The sequence below is a fragment of the Neolamprologus brichardi genome, chromosome 23 (assembly GCF_056152115.1).
Source record: "Neolamprologus brichardi isolate AB-2024 chromosome 23, ASM5615211v1, whole genome shotgun sequence".
Classification (NCBI taxonomy): Eukaryota; Metazoa; Chordata; class Actinopteri; order Cichliformes; family Cichlidae; genus Neolamprologus; species Neolamprologus brichardi.
In genome coordinates, this window is record NC_142125.1 from 40,036,647 (window position 1) to 40,062,236 (window position 25,590).

General features: G+C 38.9%; 1 protein-coding gene and 2 non-coding genes across 3 annotated transcripts in view; 1 reads left to right on the top strand and 2 right to left on the bottom strand.

Annotated features, from left to right (window-relative positions):
• The window catches only part of LOC148096365 (uncharacterized), a 101,115-nt gene that overhangs the window by 26,738 nt on the left and 48,787 nt on the right, over positions 1-25,590 (bottom strand). The window lies entirely within an intron of this gene.
• Positions 16,383-16,501, bottom strand: LOC148096371 (5S ribosomal RNA). The gene has a single exon (XR_015717242.1). It is a non-coding gene; the product is annotated as a 5S ribosomal RNA (ribosomal RNA).
• LOC148096372 (5S ribosomal RNA) lies at positions 17,280-17,398 on the top strand. Its single transcript, XR_015717243.1, has one exon. It is a non-coding gene; the product is annotated as a 5S ribosomal RNA (ribosomal RNA).

Sequence of the window (25,590 nt, forward strand, 5' to 3'; positions counted from 1 at the left end):
AGTGTTTGTGGTTTCACAAGAGCTTTGTTTTAAGTATAAAAAATTCTCTGGAGCAGCAACTTGTTTTTTTGTAGATTATTTATTGAATGCTGAAAGACAATCGATGTCTGTGATCTGAGAGAACAGGATGAACAGCCAGTTAGAAAAAATGTCAGAATGTAATGTTTACTTATGCAAGTGAGACAAGACAGTCAAAAGTTGTTTCCATAACTCTTGTGATTGTGATATTTTTCCACATTCACTTACAAACAATTCTTCCATATTTCCTTAATAATAATATTCCCATTATTATTTATGCAAACTTTACAAAGTCTTAAGAACTCCAAATCTGAAGAAATCCAAAGCAACATCATGAAACAATGATAGAAAGATCACAGTGAGTACAGAGCAGTTCTCAAATCAACAGCAGCATTCGAAGTGTACAGGTTGAAGAACACCGTCGATTTTCACACATGCAATTTCAATATGCTTCTTTATCATTTCACCTTTGTAGTTTTTTTTGTCATGTTGCAGTTTGCAGTACAAAAGCTCCATCTCTTCAGAGCTTCTATAAAGATTGTCATTTTTATAAACACGTTGTTTTCCTGTACAAATAGCTTTAACTTTGTCAAAAGTGCTAAAGATGAAGGTGTTTCTTTCTTTATCTTTACCATTAACATCTTTGATCTTCCTCTTGCGTATTAGTTTATCACATGACTCTTCTGTTTCGATGATATGCTGGTTTTTGAAGTTGTCAACACGTTTGTCATCACTTTCTTGTGCTGATCTGCTAGAAGAAACGGACGACATTTTTGTGTCTGGTTCGATGATACGCTGGTTTTTGACCTTCTTAACATGTTCGTAATCCACACAGAGCACAGTGATAGAGAGCACCACCAGCAAGAAAATGGAGAGCTTCATATTTCTATTTTGAAGACAAAAAAAGAACACTGACAAGAGTAAGTAAAGTAGTCGGTTTGTTTGTTTATTTCTGAAACGTTTTACCATTTGAACATGCTCACACATTAAAACACATTTAAAATACACATTTAATACGACAAACTGGATGATCCCAGTTGGATGAACCAAAACAACAACTGGTAAAGATGTATTAGTTTTACCTCTTTCTTCAGTTAGCAGAGTGATTTGTTGTGCAGTGCAGTGTTTGGTGGGAGTCGGCTCTCTGACACAAGGATCAATGAAGATCTTCAGGGAAGGAAATTCTCTGAAATGTCAGATTAATTGCTATAAGTTAATAAACTAAATGGGTGAATGAACAGCAGCTGCATGTAAGATCAGTTTGAATGAAGATGAATATTTGTTTAAACAGATATTATGTAAAGTTGACTGTATATGATACATGCAAGTAAAATATGAAAAATAGGCATGTTAGGAAAGTAAAAAGCTGACATGTTTTTTTTGGAACAAACGAAGTGAAGCAGCCAAATACTTGTGAGCAATTAGGAGGATCAGCCCACCTGCTGCTCCTGAACCAGTTGACTAGCACTCTAATTTCTTAGCTCCAGGTTTTACTTCCACTGCATCATTCTATCTGATGTGTTTCTGCCATGTCTGCCACATCTATTGGAGCTCACAATAGAAACTTCAAACATTTAGGTGTTGAGGTCAGTTGGCCTGTTTACAATGTTGACAACAGCAAATAGAACTTTTTTAAAACTTTGTTTTTCTCTACTTGTGTTACAAAAGATAACATATTATATTCATTATAATTATAATTTAAGTTTAAATAAAGTTTTAATTTCTTTATATTTTTTATTATATTAGTAATGAGGTTTGTTTAGCTTTGCACCAAAATAGATTGTAGAAATAGGCTTTAAAATGCACTCAAGTACATTTTAGAGATTTTATTTTCCTCACTTTTGAGTAAAGAAGTTGAATCAGTTTAATCTCAAAGTTTACTACACTAATTTTAACCCAAGCACATGTACTTGTACTTAAATGATAAAAAATATGTTTTTGTTTTTTTTTTTACCACATCTGCACTCATGAGAAATTGGACAAACTAACATCTTTTTAAATATAAACATTGTTTTAAATACTCGGATGAAAAAGTTAATCGTGACCTGAAGTTTTATTACACTCAAGTAAAATGTTATGCAAAAGTAAAGAGACATAAAATCAAAGTTAAAATATAACAAGTCTAAAGACTGACCTGTGTCGAGCTGAGGATCACTCAAAAAGGACCATGAAAGAAAGCCAAGGGACAAGAGTAAAAAAGATCAGTGATTTCCATGTCAGCCCTTTTTATACTTCACAACTGCCTTAGCCATAAATAGATTCAGCGCACATAGCAGCAGCTTAGCAACCACATTTCCTGTCAACTTTGTGTCTTTGAGCCCACATATGGCATATATACATCAACATGCAGCGCTACACAAACATGACTGCAAAACAACAATTTATAAGCAGTTTGTCTGCATGGCCAAATATGTAAAGATATGAGTCTCTGTCTGTGTACAGTTTTACACATGTTTGGTTTAATACTTAATAGCAAAAGCTCGTGAATTTTTAATTAATGCACGAAACATAATAAATATTACATAAAGTTGATTAATAAAAATGTTCCTTGTAATTATGTTACTTTAATTTTACAGGAAATGTGTATTACCCTTTTTTTGTGTGAATGTAGTGGCGTAAAGTTCACATCTGGTCAGCTGGTCAAAATAGAACATGTTTGCAAAAGTGCTCTGTTGTTTTTGGAGATGTTGCAAGCTCAGCTAACAGTCAGCTGACAGAGTGTACCGAGCTCACAGCTCCAGTGTTCCAGCTAAAATGTTTTTTATGTTAACCAGTTAGATTTGTGTGTTCCACATGTTGCATTTAAGAGTTTTGTGACATTTAGCGTGTTTGGAGTCTACAGTTAGTGTGCAGTGTAGTCATTGTTTTGTTTGTCAGTTATACTGATGAATGTCACAGTTGCTCAAAAAAGCCACCAAAGGCAGACTGCAGTGTAAATGTTAGGGGTGTGTTTGGCAAGAATCTGGCGATACAATATGTATCACAATACAGGGGAGACGATACGATATACCGCGATACTAAGAGCCAGATGATATTTGTGTTTGTGTAAATTGTAGGAAAACTCGCAGTAAACAGTCTAAACTCTTAAATGTTTGACATGAGCAATCTCAACTAAAATAGAGGGATACAGTTGACTAGAGAAAAAAGTTATTTGGATGTGTTACCATTTGGCCACGGTCTGCAAGAAGACCAGAAGTGTCCCCCTTAAGCTGTGCATATACTGTGTGATTTTTTTTCAGTCGCGTTATTCAGCTCCTGCTCAACCCTGTATGATTGAATCGAAGGGGTTAGAACAGGGGTGGGCAACTCCAGGCCTCGAGGGCCGGTGTCCCTGCAGGTTTTAGATGTGTCCTTGAACCAACACAGCTGATTTAAATGGCTAAATTAGCTCCTCAACATGTCCTGAAGTTCTCCAGAGGCCTGGTAACGAACTAATCATGTGATTCAGGTGTGTTGACCCAAGGTGAGATCTAAAACCTGCAGGACACCGGCCCTCGTGGACTGAGATTGCCCACCCCTGGGTTAGAAGGTCGTAGGTCACGATGCATGGTCTCACAATATGTGGCCCGATGCTCTGATGCGACCTGAGTGCTCACACTGTGCGTCCACAACGTGAAGCTTATAACACAAAATCTGTCTCTCCCTCTCTATCTTTAACACACACACACACACACACCACCATCAACTTTGCAAACTTGCTAATGAAAAACATTGACCAGACAGCTGCAATTGAGCAGCAGTGTCCATCCAACTCTTTTCACGATTGTTGCGGTCGTGATAATTTTGTGAGGCCACATTGAAAAGGCTCGGATGAGCTTCCCAACGTTCTACAAGTTGGGCTTCCATCGCTTGTGTCCAGATCACACACTGCACTGCCATGCTACTTCGTCTTTTTCATTTCCATTTCTGTGTTTGTGCGTGCAGTGTGACAGGTTGTGTTAAATCAGCTCGTGGCACCGCTTCAACGGTGCGATACCCTCACGAGGGGCGACCAGAATTTCTAACAGGTTTGAAGTTCTGGCTGCAACCATATGATTGCTGATCGGGAGCTGGTCGTGAGGTGTTAATTGCTTCTCGTTACCTCATGTGTACTACACAATGCACGACACACGACTAAGGTGAAACTTGGGCCGATTCCCAAAACGGTTGCACGACTGAAAATTCATCTTAAATTGGGCCAAAAATCCCACAATCTGGCCCAATTTTTGCTAACCACTTTGACCAGCTTTAGATCAAAGGGAATTTGTCATTACTGTGAACTGAGAGAATCCCAACCACAGAAAAACAATTTCCTTCTGGAAAGACAGCTTTCTGGGCAGACTAGACTATGACTGGTGGTGGAAGGATCATGCTCTGGGGCTGTTTTGCTACCAGTGGTACTGATCAATTGCACAAAATGGATGGAATAATGAAGGAGGAGGACTACTAAAGTGAGTTTACAATCCATAATTGAAACTGACCTTCAGAGATAGAAAACTTCTATATTCAATGTTACTCCAAATCCTCATCCTCGACTTATTAGTAAAAGAAAACAAATTTCATTATATAATATGTTCTGATGACATTCAGTTGGATCTGATTTACACATCAGAGGTTTGGTCAAGTAAATGAACATTAAAGAAAGAGCAGAAAACACTGCATGAGAAAATATTCAATACGTGACTTTCAGCAAAGCCATGTTGTCACACTGTGGCTAGACTGAGGGTTTGTCAACCGTCAGATGACACTGCATCACAGAATTTTTGCTAACCACTTTGTTCTTTTCATGACCACAACTCAACACCTTGTGAGTGTTTGCAGCTTGGTAATGCACCGTGTGCCAAAACTGTGAACAACTGAATCTGTTCTGAGAGCAGAAGAAACTTCTATGAATGCAATAACTCTAGATGTTATCATGCTAACTAGATACGTGATAATGCAATCTTTGTGTACCAAATGCCACACACTGATATATATTTTTTTCCCAATAGGAAAAGGGAGTCATGTTTTATTTTAAAGTTTTGTTGTTTTTTTGTTTTTTTTTCTTGCATCCTTATTTCTTCCTGGTCACAGTCCACACCTTAACCTAAAATTCAGTGCAGGGAACTTGAGAGAGCTGTACTGAAATAAATACCACAAACCTCAATGATCTGAAGAAACAATGTAAAGAAGAGTGAGCCAAACGTCTTTGTGAAACACTGATAGTCATACAGAAACAATTTGGTGACGCTATTGCTGCTGAAAGGTGGCTCTATAAATGACTGAATCCTGGAGTGTTCTTAGTTTTTCAGAGTATGCTATAGATTCCTATGAAAACAATCTTTTCCACATGACTGTATGTTTGTTTGTTTTCTTGTGACTGTGCTATGAGGATTAAGCTATGATTTTCTTAACAGTGCATTAGCAGCTTGAGAATGTTGCCTGATTAACAGGAAGTTTTAAAAGACCTGATCAAATGTCATACAGGAAATTGTTGTCAGGTTTCCCCAACCTGTGTTTGAATTCAGACTTTACATGTTGTCCGGTTTCAGCCAAGGGAACTGAAAAGTGTGCTGAGGATAAATGATCAATTAGGCAGATGTAAATGAGCAACAGCTACAGGCTGGAGGCTCTGACATCACATCTGATGGAGACCCTGGAGAGCTGGTCTTCGGCCCCAGGTGAGCTCACTGCTGAACCCCATTCAGTTCACCTACTACACCAACATTAGGGTAGATGATGCTGTCATCCACCTCTGACATCAATCCCTCGCCTGGAAAGTGTTTGGGGCTCTATGACAATCATGTCCTTTGATCTATCCAGTGCTTTCAACACCATTATACCGACAATCCCGAAGGACCAGCTGGATTACACAGGTGTGGACCATCACCACATGGATCCTGGTGAGTCTTACCAACCACCCTCAGTACACAAGTGCCCATAATTATGTGTCTGAATGGGAATTCTGCAGTATAGGTACGTCACAGGGAACAGTCCTGACTCCATTTCTATTCACAATATGACTTCTCCTACACTTTTGATAAATGATTCCTGCAAAAGTTCTCTGATCATTCAGTAATTACTGGTAAATGGGGACGACGGGAAGTACAGAAGACTGACTGAGGACTTTGATGACTGGTGCCAGCAGCTCCGCCTCCAGATTAGCACTGGGAAAACCAAGAAGCTGGTAGGACAAACATTCTCCACCTAAGAAAAGTGAACAGGGAATAAACATTAAGATTGAGGACTCAGAAGCAGCGTGTTCATCTGACCAATAACCAGTAGCAGACACATCTCTACATCAACTGTTCAGAGGAGACTGTGAATCAGGCCTTTAAGGCCAAATAGCTAAGAAAAAACTACTATGGAAGATCAACAAGCAGAAGAGATTTGTTTCGACCAAGAAACACAAGGAATGGACATTAGACTGGTAGACATCCATGCTTTGGTCTGATGGGTCCAAATTTGAGATCTTTGATTCCACCTGCCATGTCTTTGACTGATACAGAGAAGGTGAACTGATGGTCTCTACATGCATGGTTCCCACCATGAAGCATGGAGGGGGAGGTGTGATGGTGTGGGGGTGCTTTGCTGGTGACACTGTTGTGGATTTATTCAAAACTGAATGCACACTGAACCAGCATGGCTACCACAGCATCCTGCAGCGACATGCCATCCCAACCAGTTTGCGTTTAGTTGGACCACCGTCTTTTTTTTTCAACAGGACAATGACCCCAAAGACACCGCCAGGCTGTGTAGGAGCTATCTGACCAAGAAGGAGAGTGATGGAGTGCTGTGGCAGATGGCCCGGCCTCCACAGTCACCTGACCTAAACCATATCGGGATGGTTTGGGATGAGATGGACCACAGAGTGAAAGCAATAGAGTCAACAAGTGCTCAGCACCTCTGGAAACTCCATCAAGACTCTTGGAAAACCATTTCAGGTGACCTCATGAAGATCAAGAGTGTGCAAAGCAATAATCACAACAAAGGGTGGCTGTTTTTAACATTTTGGTTTGCTACATCATTCCATATATGTGTCATTCATAGTTCTGATACCTTCAGTGAGAGTCTACAATGTAAATAGTCACAAAAAATGAAGCACAGTTTTGTCTTAACCAGGTAACTTTAGGGTTAGCTCTGGGTTTTATGTCCTACAAAGATGATTTGCTTTTTACTGGGGTATATTGCCATGGTAACTTGTGCTTTAGACCCAGTCTGTCCCAGACTGGAGCCATATCTGAATTCTCTTTTTATTTTCTGTCTTTACTCTTAAACTTTGCACCATTCCACCACGTCTCTTCTGTTAGTCTGTGAGAGAGAAAGCTTTAACATTTGAATGTGTCCAATCTGACGTTTCAGAGCTCTAATGTGTAGCAACTGCCTTATAAATAATTAACTCAATTTAAACTGTTTAATCATCTCTATGTGCTAAATGTTCATTTTAATGCAGCGTTAATCTCATTGTTTTAACAGGGCTGCATTTTACATTGTCTCTGATTGGAGCAGGCGGCACTCATCATGTTGTGTGGAAGAAGACTTCAGCTGAACAACAACACATGACATATTACACCCAAGTTAACAAAAACTAAGCCAAATGCATTTTCGGTATTTTAAAAAAATGTAATTATTCTGATTGTTTACCTATTTTTTAGACACATTTGTTTTATTTACATAAAATAATTTCAAGTAGCTGCCTGCAAATATGCCTCTTTACCATTAAGCCAGGTGTGAATGACAACCTGCAGCTGCATGCTGTTGTGGTCATTGGTGTCACATTAGGTTCTGAACCACAAACGGAGAAGTTTCTTAGAACTGCTGGGCTAGTGATGTAGGTATTGATGTAAATGATAGCTTAAGGCGGCGCTACAGCAATGTATAAAAACTGAAGCTTCCAGAGCCAAATGTTATTTGTTCTTCTGTGACTGAGGTGAACTATAACCTGCTCAGGTAGAATTTAATAACAGCGAGTCTGAACTGCACTTGACTTGATCTCTGCTCATCTCCAGGCTTCACTTCTCATTCGGTAAGAACTCGTTGGCTTTTGCATACTTCCAAGAAAGAAACTTACTCTCCTGCCACACTTATACTCACATTCACTATCCAGACATTGGCTTCAAAACATGCTGGCATCATCTGATCTGGGTTCTGTGAGGATGCAAATAATGCATAAGTATTGCAATTACTGCATGTCGAGACAAAGGCCTGTCTTCATTGATTCATTTTCAAATCAAGTTTAACTTTAATTCCACTTTCAGGGCATTTGATTCACTGAAGTCATCTTCACCACCTGCTCTTCCAGACGACGGACTCGTGCCTGAACACCTGCAGTTAACCAACCAACCACTGATCAGTGAGGTCAAAAATAAAGTATATATCCTCATTTGGAAAAGTGTGAATTCAATCTTGATAAATTTCTAATATATAATTACATTTAGCAAAAGTGATGTCTATTTATGATCACATCTATTATAAATATCAGTGCTAACACAGCTCTGACATGTATGAAGATAATATTTTGCTGTGACAGCTTAGACACAGGTACTATTACCTAACTGCAGTCAGCCATTTACCTATGTACGGTTCAATGTGTGGATGTAAGTAGAGAACTCTTAATGCCTTTAGGTCCACATCATAAATTCATCTATAAAAAACCCCAAACAAATTCCAACAACAACATAAACAAACAAACAAAAAAACCTACCAAGGTTATTTAAAAGGCTTTAAATAAAAAAAACACTCCACTCCAAACTTTTATCAAGTAACCAGAAACCTTTTTGATGATTTTCATGTTTTGTAAAAGCTAAAGTGATAAACAACATATGAACCTTTATAAGGCATATTTTATTTATTTATTGCTAAGATTATACCAAGTTCTGATCAGCAAACTTTATCTATCATGGCTTTGTGGAAAGTCAACTGGTTTAACCTGGTGAATGCAGCCTTTTGTAATTGTTTGGCACATAATACCCATAATTCAATTCAATTCAATTCAATTTTATTTATATAGCGCCAAATCACAACAAAAGTCGCCTCAAGGTGCTTCATATAATAATAATGTCTGCATGTGAGCATTTGTATGTAAATAATTAAGTATTGCCTTTAATAAATGCAGTAATATTGTTAAAAATTTTGACAATATTATTGTTCAAAAAGTTGTTTCCTGCAGTAAGTAGAAGCAGAAGTAGATGCACACACCGTTTTCAAGAGTAGGTAGCGGGACTGAAGTACATATGACAATATTAGACTAAAGGTGTGTTTCACAGACACAGACACTAACCTGCAGTCTTTACAGTGAAGATGCACAAACATAAACCCGACTGGAACATCACAGTATGATCTGTAAATATATGATCTGTATTTGTCTTAGCTTCATAGTTACACTGTTTGAACTCAAATATTAAACCAAACAGGGGTAATTACCTGTCCAGCAGAGCTGTGTGTAGCCATCAGTTAGAAAAATAATCAGGTCCTGATCTCCTCTCAAAAGTCGCTCTGCTGACTCTTGTTTTATTTCCAGCTCAGGTTAACTCTGCTTCTGTCGTTTCCTTTCTTGCATGTTCTGCGTCTTCTGCTCAAGTCAGCCACCTCCGGCGGACATGCAGAGGGGGGTCTGCGCTGCGTGTGCACCTCAGGTGTGCAGAAGCATGCTTCCACTTTTTAGGGTGTTTCAGTTTCAAAATAGAAGTTTCGAGAGCTGCGAAAAATTACGTGATGGTCGTAAATCAGTGAAAAGTGGCTCTTAATATGTAGGAAGCAAGAGAAGAGAAAAACGGAGTCGTGCTTTTGGTCTCAGTATGTGACTTTAAAGGGTCACCGAATATGTTTACATATTTTGTCTGGCCAAGAGATGGTCATTAAAAAAAAGTACTCACATCTCTTGGTTTACAGATTTTAGGCCACTCCTCTTTACTGAAACTCTCTAAATCCTTTAAGTTTCTTGACTGTGTGACTGTGAGGTCTGGAGACTGACTAAACCACTCTGTGACCTTATAGTCCATTAGTACATACTCAGATCAGCTTGATGTGACTCAACTCATTTTCCATTGCAATCAAGTACCACCTAATGTGCGTGTGATCATTACAGCAAAGTGGCCAAATGTCTGTGATGTCGTTCATATGCAACACAAACACCACAACAAAGGAAGATGTTGCAGGGGGACTGTAGACCTGAAGAAGGTCGATGATCTTGTATTGTCCCTGTAGACCTCAGTAAAAAGTCCTTTGAGTGCTCTTTGGTCTCGCCATGATGGTGTAGAAGTTGGAATGGAAGAAACTGATACTGTGGACAGGTGTGTTTTTCACACAAAATAAACTGAGATCAGGAGTATCTGTAACTGATTAACTGCCATCCAATCTGTGTGCAAGAATTCTGGTTTGGTTATAGGGGATCAAATACTTAGTTCAATCAATAACATGCAAATCAATTAAAAACCTTCATGTAATGTTTTTTTGTCCTGGATTTTGGTTGTTCTGTCTTTCTCCATTAAACTCAAACTACCATACATTTTAGAGACTGTTCACTTCTTTGTAAGGGAGCAAAATTACAAATTAAGCAGGAGATCAAATGATTATTTCGACCAGTGACAATATTTTTGCTGCTTTAAATTCTTAATCTGGAAAATGTTCCTGTATTTCTTTCTGCAGGAAACAATGAGGATCCTGTTTGCCTGTTTGCTGCTTGTGCTGCTCTTTGCCACTGGACGCTCAAAATTAGCTAATCGCCAACTCAAATGGCCGCAGCAAGAAACCCGTTATGAAGAGTTTATACGAAAACATGTAGATGCTAATATGAGTGTGGGAAAATGTGATACAGAAATGAAAAAAAAGGGGATCTACGATGTTAACCACGGTTGTAAGAACACAAACACGTTCATCATTAGTAATAACAAACAGGTCAAAGCCATTTGTAATGGTCAAGGATCACCTTATAAGAATACTATCTTTACAAAGAGTAGAGCAAAGTTTAGTGTTGTTATATGTAAACGAAAGCATAGAGCCAGGGAACCAAACTGTCAGTATAATAATGGCACACTTCACAGTAACGTGAGTGTTGTAGTCCGATGTGAAGGAAGGTTACCTGTGCACTATGAAAGGCACATACAGACTTTTGAATCCAATAACGCAACTACAGGAAACATGGACTCTACTTCTGTACCCACAAATATAAATTTCTGAGATAACAAAAGAGCAACATTTAGCATCAGCTCTAACTAGAAGTGACTGGAAACATCTTCCATATCATAAGTTTTTATTCGAGCCTGTCTTTTAAGTGCATACATGTTTTGCAAGTGTTCAACTTGTATTTCCACTCATATTGTATGAAAAACAGTTAAACGATTTTTACTACAAATGCAGGGAGAAAAAAACTGTATTAAATGTTACTGATAAGAAAAAAAACAAAGTAAAAAAACATGTAATTTTGTTATTTGGTTCTTTTATCATCGATACTGATATATTAATAGCAATGACTGCAGAATACAGATGTACAGTTATGTATTAAAATAATGTGAAAGGTGATTTTGGTAACTCTGGGATCCAGCTTGCTTCTAATAAATGATTTATTGTCTGATCACAGAGTAAATGTGTAAAAAAATGATCTTTGAACACTTCAAACATCAAGACTCACAAATTGACATGTCTTTTCTCAGTGCCCTGTGTGTTTTTATATTTTATATGATTTTTTGTTGTATTGACAAATTGCAGTTTCAATGGTTCCTGTATAATTAGAATCCACTATGTACTTATTTTGTCCTCAATTACAATAAACAAACACAGCACAAAAAAGCAAACACAATAAAAACTATTTGCTGCTTCTGAACCATTTGTTCTAGTATTTTGTTGCTGATGAGAAAAACTCAGGCTCAGGAGGTAGAGCGGGTCGTTTACAAATCAGAAGGTTGCTGCTTCACTTCCTGGCTCCTCCACTCTGTATGTCAGAGTACTGTATGTTCTGCATTACAAGGCGCTCTAAAAATCCTTTAATTTTGAATTCTGATTGTGGTTACTGACCTCAAACTGATTTTATGTGGTACACAGCGCTCAAAAATCTGTCAAAAAATGTTGCACTACGACTTTGGTAAGCTACGACGTCGCACTGCTTGATGGATTGTCGGAGCATTAGGTTATCGTAGTCATGAGCCTCACAGAGTAACTGGGTCCAAAACTCGGTCGCTGCAGGTCCCAAAGTCAAATTAACACTGCAGCATCACTGAGAGTTAAAAACGGTCTAAATTCTTTCATCTTTAATAAAATCATCAGCGTTGCTGCTTTACCAGGTGTTACAATTAAGTTTAACATCCAGACATCCATGAAAACAGAATTTATTAAATTTAATGGAGTTAGAAGTTAGCAGGAAGTTAGCTCACTGGTTTCCACCTAAACATAAGCATTATGTGACTGAGAGATTTCTGAAAACATTCAAACGTACAGCTCTGCTACCACTTCCAACATAAACAAAGACAGAAAACAAAACACCAGTGACTCTTGGTACTGAAGTTGGGCTAGCTGGTATATAATGATGTGCTACCTGATCGCTAGTGACACAACTATTATAGCATAACATTAGCACAGTGAAGCTGGAGGCTAAATGCTAACTTTTTTCCACTCGATAAAAGTTAACCTGAGGGTTCCCGATGGTTAGGGACAAATGTAATCGCATGGCAGGATGCTGTAAACGGACCAAACTTACAATACGAGGATAGTCATTAATATACTGCAACAACATGCGAATAGAGCAGGTGCGAGAGAATTAAACATTAATGAATCATTGGTACAGAAGTGGAGGAAGCAAGAAGAACGAGTTAAGTAAAGTTTGACTTATCTGACTGTTTTGTTTCGCTTTATGCACCTTATGGTTCGAAAAATAGAGTATCCTTGAGCAAGAATCACAAATAAAGTGACACTAAATTATTATTATTTGTTTAAAAACCAGGTGTGATGAATATGAGTACAAATTTGCAGCAAATCCTGTACATACAGCTCCTCATATTCTTAAGAACAGATGATCTGTTTAACTGAACCTTACTTTCAGTAAGTCACTCGGTGTTGCATGTAAATTAAATTCAGACTGCTGACTCATCATCCACGTGCCCTAATCAGGTAACAGTTCAAATGGCTGTTTTGTTGAGTCCCACACATTTGGCGTTTTTATATATGTGTCATATTCTTAATCTGTCGCAGCAGTCACGATGCTGCTTATAAGTTATATTCAGACTGATGAGTCTTCACTGATGTCCCCAAAAGAAGTAAAGCTCCAAATGTTTATGCTGTTGTTTCTTCAGTTATTACGTATAAATGTTTTGAAATGCAGGCATCTGATGTTACAGTTATGTAGCCTAATGTAACACAGTCAATGCTCTCACTGCCACTGCTCCAGAGATCAGGGTCAAAAACTGTGTGGGCCCCACCCATGCACACTCCTGAATGAATGAACCCTTCCTGTATAAACGCAGTCCCTCGAGACGTGACTGCCCCTCAGCGTCTGTTTATTGCACCAAAGCAAGTTTGAGAACAAAAAGTATAAATGGCTCTCTGTTGATTGTTGATGTGTTTCTATGCACAAGCACCCTGTGATGTTAATGATGACCATGCCTTTCAATTTGAAATGACTCCCACAAAGTTACATTTTTGTCCTTAATGTGCTTTTAATTCCATTAACAGACTGCTGACTGTAGCTCTCTGATATACATTAGCGTTATAATATTAGTGAGAAAACTGGCCGCCTGTGTTCAGTCATTAATAATAAATAACCTCTTATTTAACTTCCTTCAGTCCTGCTGTGTGAAAGTTGAAAAAATATGAGGTCTGAATTCAACAACAGGTCACGTGATATGTTTTCTGTTGATCACACTGAACACCGATCTGCTACCCAATGATTTCTCTAATAGAGTAAAAAGATGTTTTAATGGATCAACACTGTGTTCACAATAATCACAACAGTAATGCAGACTTGGCTCTTAAAGAGCTCTGTTAGCTCTTTATACACAGGAAACATGTTTATGTGAGTACTAATGAGGCTGAGCTTCTATGAGCACTGCAGCATCACTATATGACTGAGTTCCTGGAGTGGGATGTCACTGACCACTTCTAGATCTCGTATGAATGGTAGACTACTTAGCACTTAGGTCAGAAAAAAGTGCTTGTGTGAATGGGTGAATGAATTAGTTGTATAAAGCGCTTTGAGTGCTCAGACAGAGTAGAAAAGCGCTATATAAGAACAAGTCCATTTACCATAGATCTCCCCTCTCTCACAATCAGCTGATGTCAGTTCATGTGGTGATAGCAGAGACTCTCTAAAGCACAAATCTTTCTTTTTTTGATCTTTATTGGCAGAAAGGACAGGAGTGAAATGGTAAAGTGCAAACTGCACCCAGGACAGAAAAATCTGCATTATCGAGCACAAAATGTAAATGCTATATGCTGTCAAATATCCTTTATAACTGCTGACAGCTACTATTACATTTATACTCTTACATAACTCCAGTAGTTGGATGTTTATCATCATGTTTTCTAAATGTTGTTTTTGTTACACTCACTAATAAAGATGTCAGGCTTACATTTGCCTGATGTCATGATCCTGGGTCTTTTGACCCAGCGTTTTAAGTTTGAGTTTATTTTGTTCATTAGGTTGTCTAAGTTCATTTGTTTATTAGATTCCCCTTGTGTATCCAACCCCTGTTAAGTCTCCCTTGTCCTTCATGTGCTTCATGTCTGTGTTTCTTATGTTGTCATGTTTGCGTTTCATTATGTTTCCCATTTTATTTTGAAAGAGGTCCTGTGTTCCTGCATTTTGTTTTGCTCTTCCTCTGTGGCGTTGTTATGTTCATCAAAGTGATGTCATGACAAAAATGATTGACCAACAAAACATTTTTCTCCTTCATTTCTGTCAAACAAAGCTGTATGTAAAGTGTCTCGCGGTTAGTATCATGGTTGCTAGGCAACCTGAACAGCGCGACGAAGCATATACCGTCCCATTTCACACGCCTCTCACTTCCGCACTTCTCGTACTTATAGTACGCACCGTACGTAGTACGCGTAGTGCGCGTACTTCAAGCGTGCAGACCTTGAAATGGGACACAGCCCATGTTGTGTCTACTGTGCCTTTCTGTTCCATGTTTCAGGTCCCTATGTTCTGTCTCCCCAGTCTGTTAAGTTTACATGTCTTGAGTTCCGTCAGTGTGTTTCCTGTTTTACTTTCACAGCCTGTCCTATGTTAATGTTTCTAGTTTTGCTTCCCTTGTCTCGTCCTGCCTAATTACTCCCAGCTGTGCTCTCCTCCTGTGGCTCATTCCCCCTCGTTATCCCTCAGTGTATTTAAGCCCCATGTTTCTCTTTGTCAGTGTTGCGTCCTCCCTCATAGCTGTGTGATTTTTTCCCCGTGGCTCCTTGTGCTTTAGTTTTCCCAGTTTAGTTTAGTTTAGTATTGTTTTTTGTGTCCCACGCCAGCAATAAAGCTGTGTTTTTTGGGTTTACTTTTTGTCTCTGCGAGTTTGCGTTTGGGTCCTACTCTTGCCTGCACACAGCCGTATTGTGACACCTGCTGTCTTTGAGTAAATAGTAAACAGCCCTCTTCCTATTGAAAAAACAAAAGTTGTATCCAAGATGGCCGACTTCTAAATGGCCACCATGGTCAACACCCATCTTGAGGAGTTTGCCCCCTCACATATACTAATGTACCACAAACAGGACTTTAGTATCACCAACCATTCCCATGTTATTACGGTGTATCCATATAAATGGCCCACCCTGTATAATAGACCTCTCTGTATTGAGTCATAAGTGTTATTAATTTCTGGCTCTCTTCCAAAGCATGTCTTTTATCCCATCTTCCTCTTTTCACCCCACTGGTCAGCTAATAAAAGAAAACAGAGAAAACAACAAAAATCATATGACCCTGTGTGAGAAAGTGCTATGGCAACAGAAATCTTCTATTCACTTACCTTCTCACTGTGTAATCATTATTGCTGGGCAACCGCCCAGGTCGCCCATATCAAAAAGCGCTACTGACTGCAGGTTAACCAACCAACCACTCATCAGTAAGTTTCATAATTTGGAAATTTTTAAAATAGAAGTCACACTCATATAGCTGATATTGTTACCAAGTGCAAGAGGGCTTTGCTGAAAGTTCACTGTGTCTGCGTAATAGTTTTGTGTTAGGACAAATCTGATTTCACTGCAGGTGTAAACTTTGCATGTGACAAATAAAGGCTTGATTGATTGATTGACTGATTGATCGAGAGGAATTTTAATAGTTGCCTGCTTTCTACTCGACTTTAGCAAGGATTGTACTCCCTGATCTGGGAAGGGTAGGAAAAAAGAATTCAGTTAACAAGTGGAAGAGATTAATTTAACCTGCCTCCACTGAGTGAGCAGCGCCCTCTGCAGTCTGTGTGTGGAAGTGCAAAAGCTTACAGCACCTGGTATTCCCAGGCGGTCTCCCATCCAAGTACTGACCAGGCCCGACCCTGCTTAGCTTCCGAGATCAGACGAGATCGGGCGTGTTCAGGGTGGTATGGCCGTAAGCGAGGGACTGAGTGCATAAAAGGCCTGTTATAGATGATTACAGATTTAGATTTGCTGCATTACAGATAGATTACACCAGGGGTGTCGAACTCATTTTATATTGCGGACCATATACAGCCCACTTTGATCTTAAGCCGTCTGGACCAGTGAAAGTCTCCTTTCTGTCAGTGTCACTTATTTAACAGTTTTTCTAGGTGTTAAAGAAAAGCTGTTCTGACAAAGAAAGAAATCTGTCAGTACGATTTTTGGACTTAAATTGTAAGAAATAAATGTGTAAAATCCCAGACAACATTCTGGTAGCTTTTTGCCCAGATTGCCCATTTTTTGTTGTTGTGGTTCTTGTTGTTTTTTAATTGTAGTCATACAAAATGAGATTTCTGTGGTTGAAAGTAAAAAAAAAAACAAACTTTTCTGTTTACACAAAGTTACAAAAGATTTACTGGAGACATAGCTAAGCATTTTCAGTGTGCAATAAATTGTGAAAGCCGAAGTTTCTTTGATACTGAAAAGCACAAATTAGGCTTTATTGTCAGATGTCATTTTTTGGGAAAAAACAGTGTGGTATTACTTTGTAAAAAGCGTGTTGCTGCCTAATGTAGTTGTATAATCATAATGTTTCATCTATAACATATCAAATTAATGTTAAAAAGTGTAACTGATCATTTACTGCAGGGCAGTGTTACGGAGTGTGACGGAGAACAGTCAACTAAGACCAATAGTTATAGATGATGAATGTTTCTACATCATCTATAAAAAGCCTTTTGAACGTCTCCTCTCTCGCTTACGGCCATACCACCCTGAACACGCCCGATCTCGTCTGATCTCGGAAGCTAAGCAGGGTCGGGCCTGGTCAGTACTTGGATGGGAGACCGCCTGGGAATACCAGGTGCTGTAAGCTTTTACACTTCCACACACAAACTGCAGAGGGCGCTGCTCACTCACAGAAAACAGAATCAGAAAAAAAACTTCATTAAAATGCTTATAAAAATAAGGCATTTCGCTTTTGTGCAAAACTTGATAATCATCTCACTGTATCTACTTTTCTGGTGTGTATTTTCCAGCAGAGGTTTGGCTCTGTGTCATGTGTCTGACATTTTGTGGAGCCTTACTGATGAGCCACAGATATTATTTTATTTTCTCCCCCTGATATCTGTAACTTTATCATTTAAACTGTTGATATGGCTCCAAGCAGCCCCATTAACTTTATAATTGACTTTTGTTTCCTCCTTTCTCCTCTCTATAATTTACTGCCAATATATTGTGAGTTTATATCAGTAGCATTTGAGCAAAACCTGGTGAGGACTTAGAAGAGCTTCAACATCCCATTATAATTTTAGTATCGCACAGACAACATAAATTACAACCTAATCCAATCTGAAGACACAATTGAAGCTTCAGACATTCATCTATTGACAGTGAAACACTGCCCTCTGCTGGACTCCAATAAAACAAATCATACTTTAAAATGAGGCAGCATCAACGAGCTGTCTGCAAAAAAAGAAAAGAAAAAAAGAACAAATTTTGCATGAAATACAGAACTTATTGATTCTATGAATCAAAGAAAGCACTCTGTAGTATTCTACAGAAAGAGGAATTTCTCGGCACAGTACTGAGTAACTTGTCAACCATGGAGAAGGCACAGTGTCCACCTAAAGCCCATATTTACAAAAAACAGCAAACAATTTTCTCGCATCGCTCAAGGTGAAGGTAATGCTTCACCTTTTCATTTTCATATGACTTATTATGGGCTTCAATCTCATGGTGAAAAATTAAAAAGTATACACACATTAAAATCTTTTAATATGAAGTTGTGCAATGTCTTAAATTGATATGGCTAATGCCTATTAACTTCTCATCAGTGATCATGGATGGAATAATGAAAGAGGAGAACTACTAAAGTGAGTTTACAATCCAACATAGAAACTGACCCCCTGAGAGGGAAAACTTTTATATTCAATGTTACTCCAAATCCTCATTCTCAACTTATTACCAAAAGAAAAAAAAATCATTGTATGTTCTGATAACATTCAGTTGGATCTGATTTACACATCAGATGCTTGTCCAAGTAAATATATTCAAGTCAAGTGAAATAAAGAGCAGAAAACACTTCATGAGAAGCAATGCAAAACGTGACTTTCAGCAAAGCTGTGCTGTCACACTGTGGCTAGACTGAGGGTTTGTCAACAGTCTGATGACACTGCATCAGAGACTTGTCTTTAACAACTTTGTTCTTTTCATGACCACAACTCAACACCTTGTGAGTGTTTGCAGCCTGGTAATGCACCGTGTCCCGAAACTGTGAACAACTGAATCTGTTCTGAGAGCAGAAGAAACTTCTACAATTGCAATAACTCTAGATGTTAACACACTAACTACACATGTTATAATGTAACACTTTGTGTCATGTAAAACTCTGAAGTCAAGGTTATAAATGGTTATAAACTTTTAAGTTTACCTTCATATATTTCACTTTAAAAAACTGCTCATCTTGCCCTGTTTGGTGTCATTCTTTCCAGCACAACAGCACATATAAGAATTTACAGTTATTTCATTTTGACTGCATTAACACTTAAAATCTCACAAAACGAAAAAAAAATCTAAGCAGGAATGTTTTTTTATCTGTAAAAAAACAACTTTTAATCAATCAATTTTAATGTGAAACAAAAAATATAAATTGTATATTTCAAAACTATGTTTAAGTTGCTCCTGCTTTGTAACTGGACTTGGAGTATACACAGACAACAAACTAGACTGGGTTAAAAACACCACGGTCCTCTACAGGAAGGGCCAGAGTCGTCTCTATTTTCTGAGGCAGCTGAGTTCCTTCAACATCTGTCAGACAATGCTCAGGATTTTTTACGAGTCTGTTGTGGCCAGTGCCATCCTCTATGCTGTTGCATGCTGGGGCAGCAGGTTGAGGGACACAGGTGCCAACAGACTCAATAAACTGATCCGCAAGGCCAGTAATGAGTGGGGATGGACTCATTTAGGGTGTCTGAGAGGCAGATGTTGTCCAAAATAAGGAGCACATTCAGTGAGAGACTGAGATTATCAAAATGCACCACTGAACAACACAGGAAATCATTCCTGTCTGTGGCCATCTCCCTGTACAATCTAATACACAGTACACAGTGCAATAGTTATACCCTTTCAAGGTTATTGTTAAATGTCAATCATATATATTTCACCTCTGTAATATTCTTGATATTTATAATTGAGCAATTTATATTAGTGCTATGTCTTATATTTGTAAACACTGTAATATATTGTTTTATTTAATTAGTTTAATCTGTTACTGTTATTGTCTTGGAGAATCTGTAACCCACATAATTTCCTTAGGGATGATTAAAGTAATCTGATTCTGATTATTCACTTTAAATATGAATATCACACCAGACAGCTCCTGTTATTCAGAAAGCACCTTTATTGCTTCAGTGCAAATTAGAAGGTAAGTAGCAGCCAGATGCTGCTAATCCACTGCATTTGAATAATTGCTCATCAGCATATGTGAGCACCTCTATAAAAGCATGAGTTTTGGCAGTTTGCTGGTCTGGAGTATTCAGGTGTGTGTTAACACAATGTCATAATGTTCCCAGGAACGGATGTCCCAGAAAATTCACCCCAGGGTCAAACTGTGCAGTGGTCAGAAAAAGCTCAAAAATCCCAGAGCCACATGTCAGACTCTACAAACCTCTGTTAGCATGTTAAATGTTAAAGTACATGACAGTCAAGTTATAAAAGAGTTGAATAAGTGTGGCTTGTTTGGAAGGGTTGCAAGGAGAAAGTCTCTTCTCTCTAAAAACAGCATGACAGCACGGCTGCAAGTTTGTTAGCAAAGTTGCAAAGCATACTGCACAAACACCTCATACCATCTGTCAGCACAGTGGTTAAGGGGTGAAGACTTGAGCTTGTTTTGCAACTACAGAACCTGGGCCCCTTGCAGTCATTGAGTTTTCTATGAACTCCCCTGTATACCAAGTACTCTGGAGTCAAAAGTGAGTTTGGGTCATGATCCCAAGCACATCAGCAGAGCTACAACAGAATCAAGGTGTTGCAATGGCCCGGTCACAGTCCACACCTCAACCTGAAAAACAGTGCTGGGAACTTAAGAGAGCTGTACATAAACAAATACCACAAACCTCAATGAACTGACGAAACAATGTAAAGAAACGTCAGCCAAAAGTCCTGCACAACCGTGTGACAGACTAAGAGTCATACAGAAACAATTTGGTGACACTGTTGCTGCTAAAAGGTGGCTCTACAAGCTACTCACTCATGGAGTGTGCCTAGTTTTTCAGAGTACTCTATAGATTCCTATGAAAACACTCTTCTCTACATGATTGTATGTAAGATAAAACAGATATGATCTGTGAATTCAGAGCAGAGAAAACATCTGGGGACCTGTACCGAAAAGTTAATTTTGTTCATCAGGACGTAGCATCTTCAGTTGGAGGAACGCTCTGTCACTCATCCAAGTGACTTCTTCAGTCTCAGCTCAGTGCAGGTTTCCCCAACCTGTGTTTGAATTCAGACTTTACATGTTGTCCAGTTTCAGGCAAGAGAACATAAACACACTTTTCAAAGTGTGCTGAGGATAAATGATCAATTAGGCAGATCTAAATGAACAACAGCTACAGGCCGATGGATCTGACATCACACCTGATGGAGACCCTGGACGGCTGGTCCTTGCTCATCTTCGGCCCCAGGTGAGCTCAGTTCGCCTATCAGCCCAACATTGGGGGAGATGATGCTGTCATCCAGCTCCTACATCAATCCCTTGCTCACCCGGAAAGTATGTGGAGCACTGTGAGAATCATGTGCTTTGATTTCTCCAATGCTTTCAACACGATTATACCCACAATCCTGAAGGACAAGGTGGATTACACAGGTGTGGACCATCACCTCACCACACGGATCCTGGACTATCTATCTCTACAGTACATAAATACCCAAAATTATGTGTCTTTACCCTCTGGGTTTGTTCAAAATCACTACCCTTTCAGCTTGTTCGTGGCCTAACGTGGCCACCAAAAGATTAGGTCTGTCATTTTTATTATTTTTTTTGTCTTTTTGCCATTTTTTCTGCATTAAGCTTTTAATCAACTTCAGTTCTTTTCATAAATATAAAATAATTATTACTTTTTAAACTTTTAACCCTTTAAACACCAGTTGGTTTGTCCACTGCACTAGCTGGAAGACAACCTCAAATCTCGCAATTTTCTATAATTGCATTGCTACTGAAATTTCTTGTATTATTAATAGTAGAGTCTGGGGCATGTAATTGATTCACATCAACATTGATTATATTGTTATTTTTGTGCAGGGAGAGCAAAAACATAAAAAACTCCCTCTCAGCTTGTTCGTGGCCAAAAATGGCCACCCCTTGTTTACGTTTAAAAAAATGCCATAAAATTCATATATATTAAGAATAATTTCTAAATAATACATGCAAATTTTAACCACGATGGAGGTTAGATGTATAGCAATAATTAAAAGTATCAATGAGTTTTATGCATCTTTGTTTTTTTGTGCAGTATTTGTTGTGCAGTGACAGAAAAACAAAAAAACTCCCTCTCAGCTTGTTCGTGGCCAAAAATGGCTACCCCCTGTTTACGTTTACAAAATGCTATAAAATTAATATATATTAAAACATTTTTCTACTTTTATTGACTTCATTTTTGAAATTTGCACCGGTCCTAGTTATGAAAACCAAAATATAATTCAAATTCAGAAATTATACCCTTTGAATACCAGTCAGATCATGTATTATTACTACACTTTTGGGGGAAAATAGCAATAAAGTTCACATTTTTTAGCATATTAATGATGATTTTTTTAAATCATCATTGCAGGTCAGTACCAGTAACGGTAACAATGATTTATTTTTACTTTATTTTATTATTTTATTTGGGGGGGGGGGGGGGGGGGGGGGGTTGTGAATGGCCAAAAAGAAAATCACACATAAATCATGGTGTGTTAGTGACCAGAAAGGCAATTTAATGACCAAATAACCACTAAAATGATCAAAATTTATATTCCAGTCTGTGCTTCTGTGTGCATCCTCATTAGCAGCAAGATGTGCTAACCAGATTAGAGTGGTTTTTGTAGGCACACTTTCTACACCTGATGCAAGGTGCTGCTGTTCCAATCCTGGAGGTGCGCCTTTTGCACCTTCTTCTCATTTTGTTGGTGGGGTGTGGGTCACACTCTGGTTCAGACTACTGTATCTTGAGATCAATGGCAGAAGTGGCTTAGAATCAGGGACAAGGGTGTCTTGCAGTTGTTGAGGTCACCAGCATGTGCCCCAGCTCTTCATTTGTAGGTTGTAGAGGACTCCCCCACTTCAGTGAAGTTGTTTCTGGCAGGACAAAGACATCGTATCCCAAGACATCCAGGAGATTGGAGAAAAGAGCCATCAGCGATCCGTTAGTTTTCCTTCTACAACTCGAGGTGCCAACATCCTCTCTAAGTTATCCAAGCAACATTTGTGCCTATTGTAGTCCAGGATTGCTTCTTGCTTTCACGCATCCTTTATTCCCCATCATGACTGCTGGTTCCTTGTGTGTTGCTGTCAAAAGAAGCACATTCCTCTGTTGCTTTGGCATGTGGGATATCACCGTGGTAGTTTTGGTGAAGCCAAAGACAGACAACAAAATCTTCCTCTGTTGCAACTGGAGGAGCTGGGGAGGAAGCTCTGGGTTGTTTCCCCTGTGCCAGTTTTCATCTGAGGGGTTCCTCTGCCAAGGTGACCGAATGGAAAGTCGTTGTCCTCGGAGCTCCTCCGTTAGTTGGAGTCTGAACCCATGCCATTTTTTACTTCCTGATACTTCCAGTGTTGTTATCCAACATGCTATGTATTGCTTTATCCTGGTGTAGGCTCACATCTCCACTTCATCTATAATCCTCCAATCCTCACACCTCAACATCAGTGGTGATGCAGTCAGCCTCTTTGGAGATTGTCCCCTCATTTTCTGGAGAGGAAGTTTCTTCATCTTGGGCAGATGTCTTTTCTTCAAGGGCAGAGGACTGCTGCTGTCCTTGCTCTCTGACCAGATCATATAGGCAGTGCTTGAAGCAGTGATGACTTTATTGCCATATTGCCTGAATAAATGATCTGGAGGCTCTTAGGCTTACTTACAGCAGTAGCACCGTCTGCACCTGCATAAACTCCAGGACACGTTTACAAACACTGTTAGTTGTTTTTTGAGCTGCAGCTGCAGCTGCAGGTTTGAACTCTGCAAAATGGCCTGTGATTGGGTTTCGGGTTTTTTTTAGAGTTAATATTTTGGGTGTGGTATCTCTTTATGAAAAATAGAAGAGTAAAAGTGCTTTTAGCATGTGCTTAAAAGCTAAGTTTGACTGGGAACCTCAAAGCTCAATAGCCTGCATCCACAGAAATTCACTGCAGCCTATGTAATGTTTGATGCGTCATTATTTATTCCAGTCTATCTTGCAAATACATGTTTGTGCTGCAATGTCATGCACAAACACAAACTATTAGATCCTTAAGATCAAACCTATGTCAAAATTGTTTCATTATTTTGGTCCATTGAAGTGTGGTAAGCCATCAAAGGCTGCTACTAGAAACTCGGAATATTACATGATTGGCCCAGAAATAACAGAGCAGCTGTATCTGCTACAGAGATTCAATTATTTTGGGGCAGCAAGATCTCCACTGAGGACAGAAAAAAAACTGAGCAGACTGATCTTGTAGACCTGTGTTATGGTTGAGGCAGCAGAAGTATAAAGTGACTGGAAAAATGGTGGCTAAGCTGTCATTGCTCTTGCATACCACCTCCCACTGTGTCTTTATGTTTTTCTGCGTGTCACAAATGGGTAGGTGAGAGTGAGTGAGCAAAGAATTTGTGTTTGTGGGCCTTGCTGTGGCTTGGCCCTGGACACACTCCAGCCCTCCTGGCTGGACGCTTCTCCCCACCTTCTGGATGCCAGGTGGTTCTTGGGCACCGGGGACCATGTTCTCGACTTGTACCAGGATGGTTGGCCTCTATTGCATGTTTGTTTTTGTCTTGCAGGTGCAGCAGTTGGCAATACATTGTGCATTTTTCAATCCTTTTATTCAACCCTCACCTCCACTTGTTTCTTTTTTTTCTCTTGCCTGAAATAACACAAATAGAAATGAATACATAAACAGATTACAGATTAACATGAACAAAAGGAGACTATAGACATTCTATGTCACTGTTGTTATGGAAGTTTTAACAATAACTTACAATACACCCAGTGAGCTTGATTTGAAGTGTGTTAACACATTGCAATGTGGAGAGAAACATCCCAGCCAAAACTCTTACATGTTGGCCAAACTCATGGGGGGGGGGGGGGGGCTATACCATGAGCCCCATCCTGAAACTCTTCTCCCTCACAGTTTGTTTTCTGCTTGGCCGTCACCTAAAGATTTAGATCCCTGATAAGCAGAAGGTGTCTCACTATCTGTTTAACGTCTCCTATGAACTTACAATGGCCTCACATTGTGCGCATATATGTGTGATAGAGCATAAGGCCCGTTTGTAATGCACATGCATACAACTAAGTGAGAAAGTGATCTTACTTACTACCAATGTGATATGATTAAAATATCACATCTGATTTAAAAAAAAACAAAATCACATAAAATATCACATATGACTTAAATAATGCATAAGAAAAGAAATCTGCCACCACAATGTTTCGCAAAAGCAAAATGTGTCGGGCGCCACAGTGCATTCAGATCACAATTCTGATTGCAAAGGCTGGCAGAAAGGTCAGGATATTAAAAATAAAACAAAAAACATATTACACAGTACCATTATTTACTTACAAAAACTAAGCCAAAATGCAGTTTCTGTACTTGTCTTTTCACAAATATCCATATTTTATTAATTTATTTTTGATACATTTGGTTTATTGAATTGAAAAAATAGTTGCAAAATAGCTGCAATTGCAAATGCTGTTGTGGTCACTGGTCCTCACATCATGTTTGCAGCATGTTTTCTGAACCACAAACAGAGCAGTGCTAAAGTTTCTTGGAACTGGTGGGCTAGTGATGTAGACACTGATGCTAGTGATTATTTAAGGTGGGGCTGCTGAAATGTT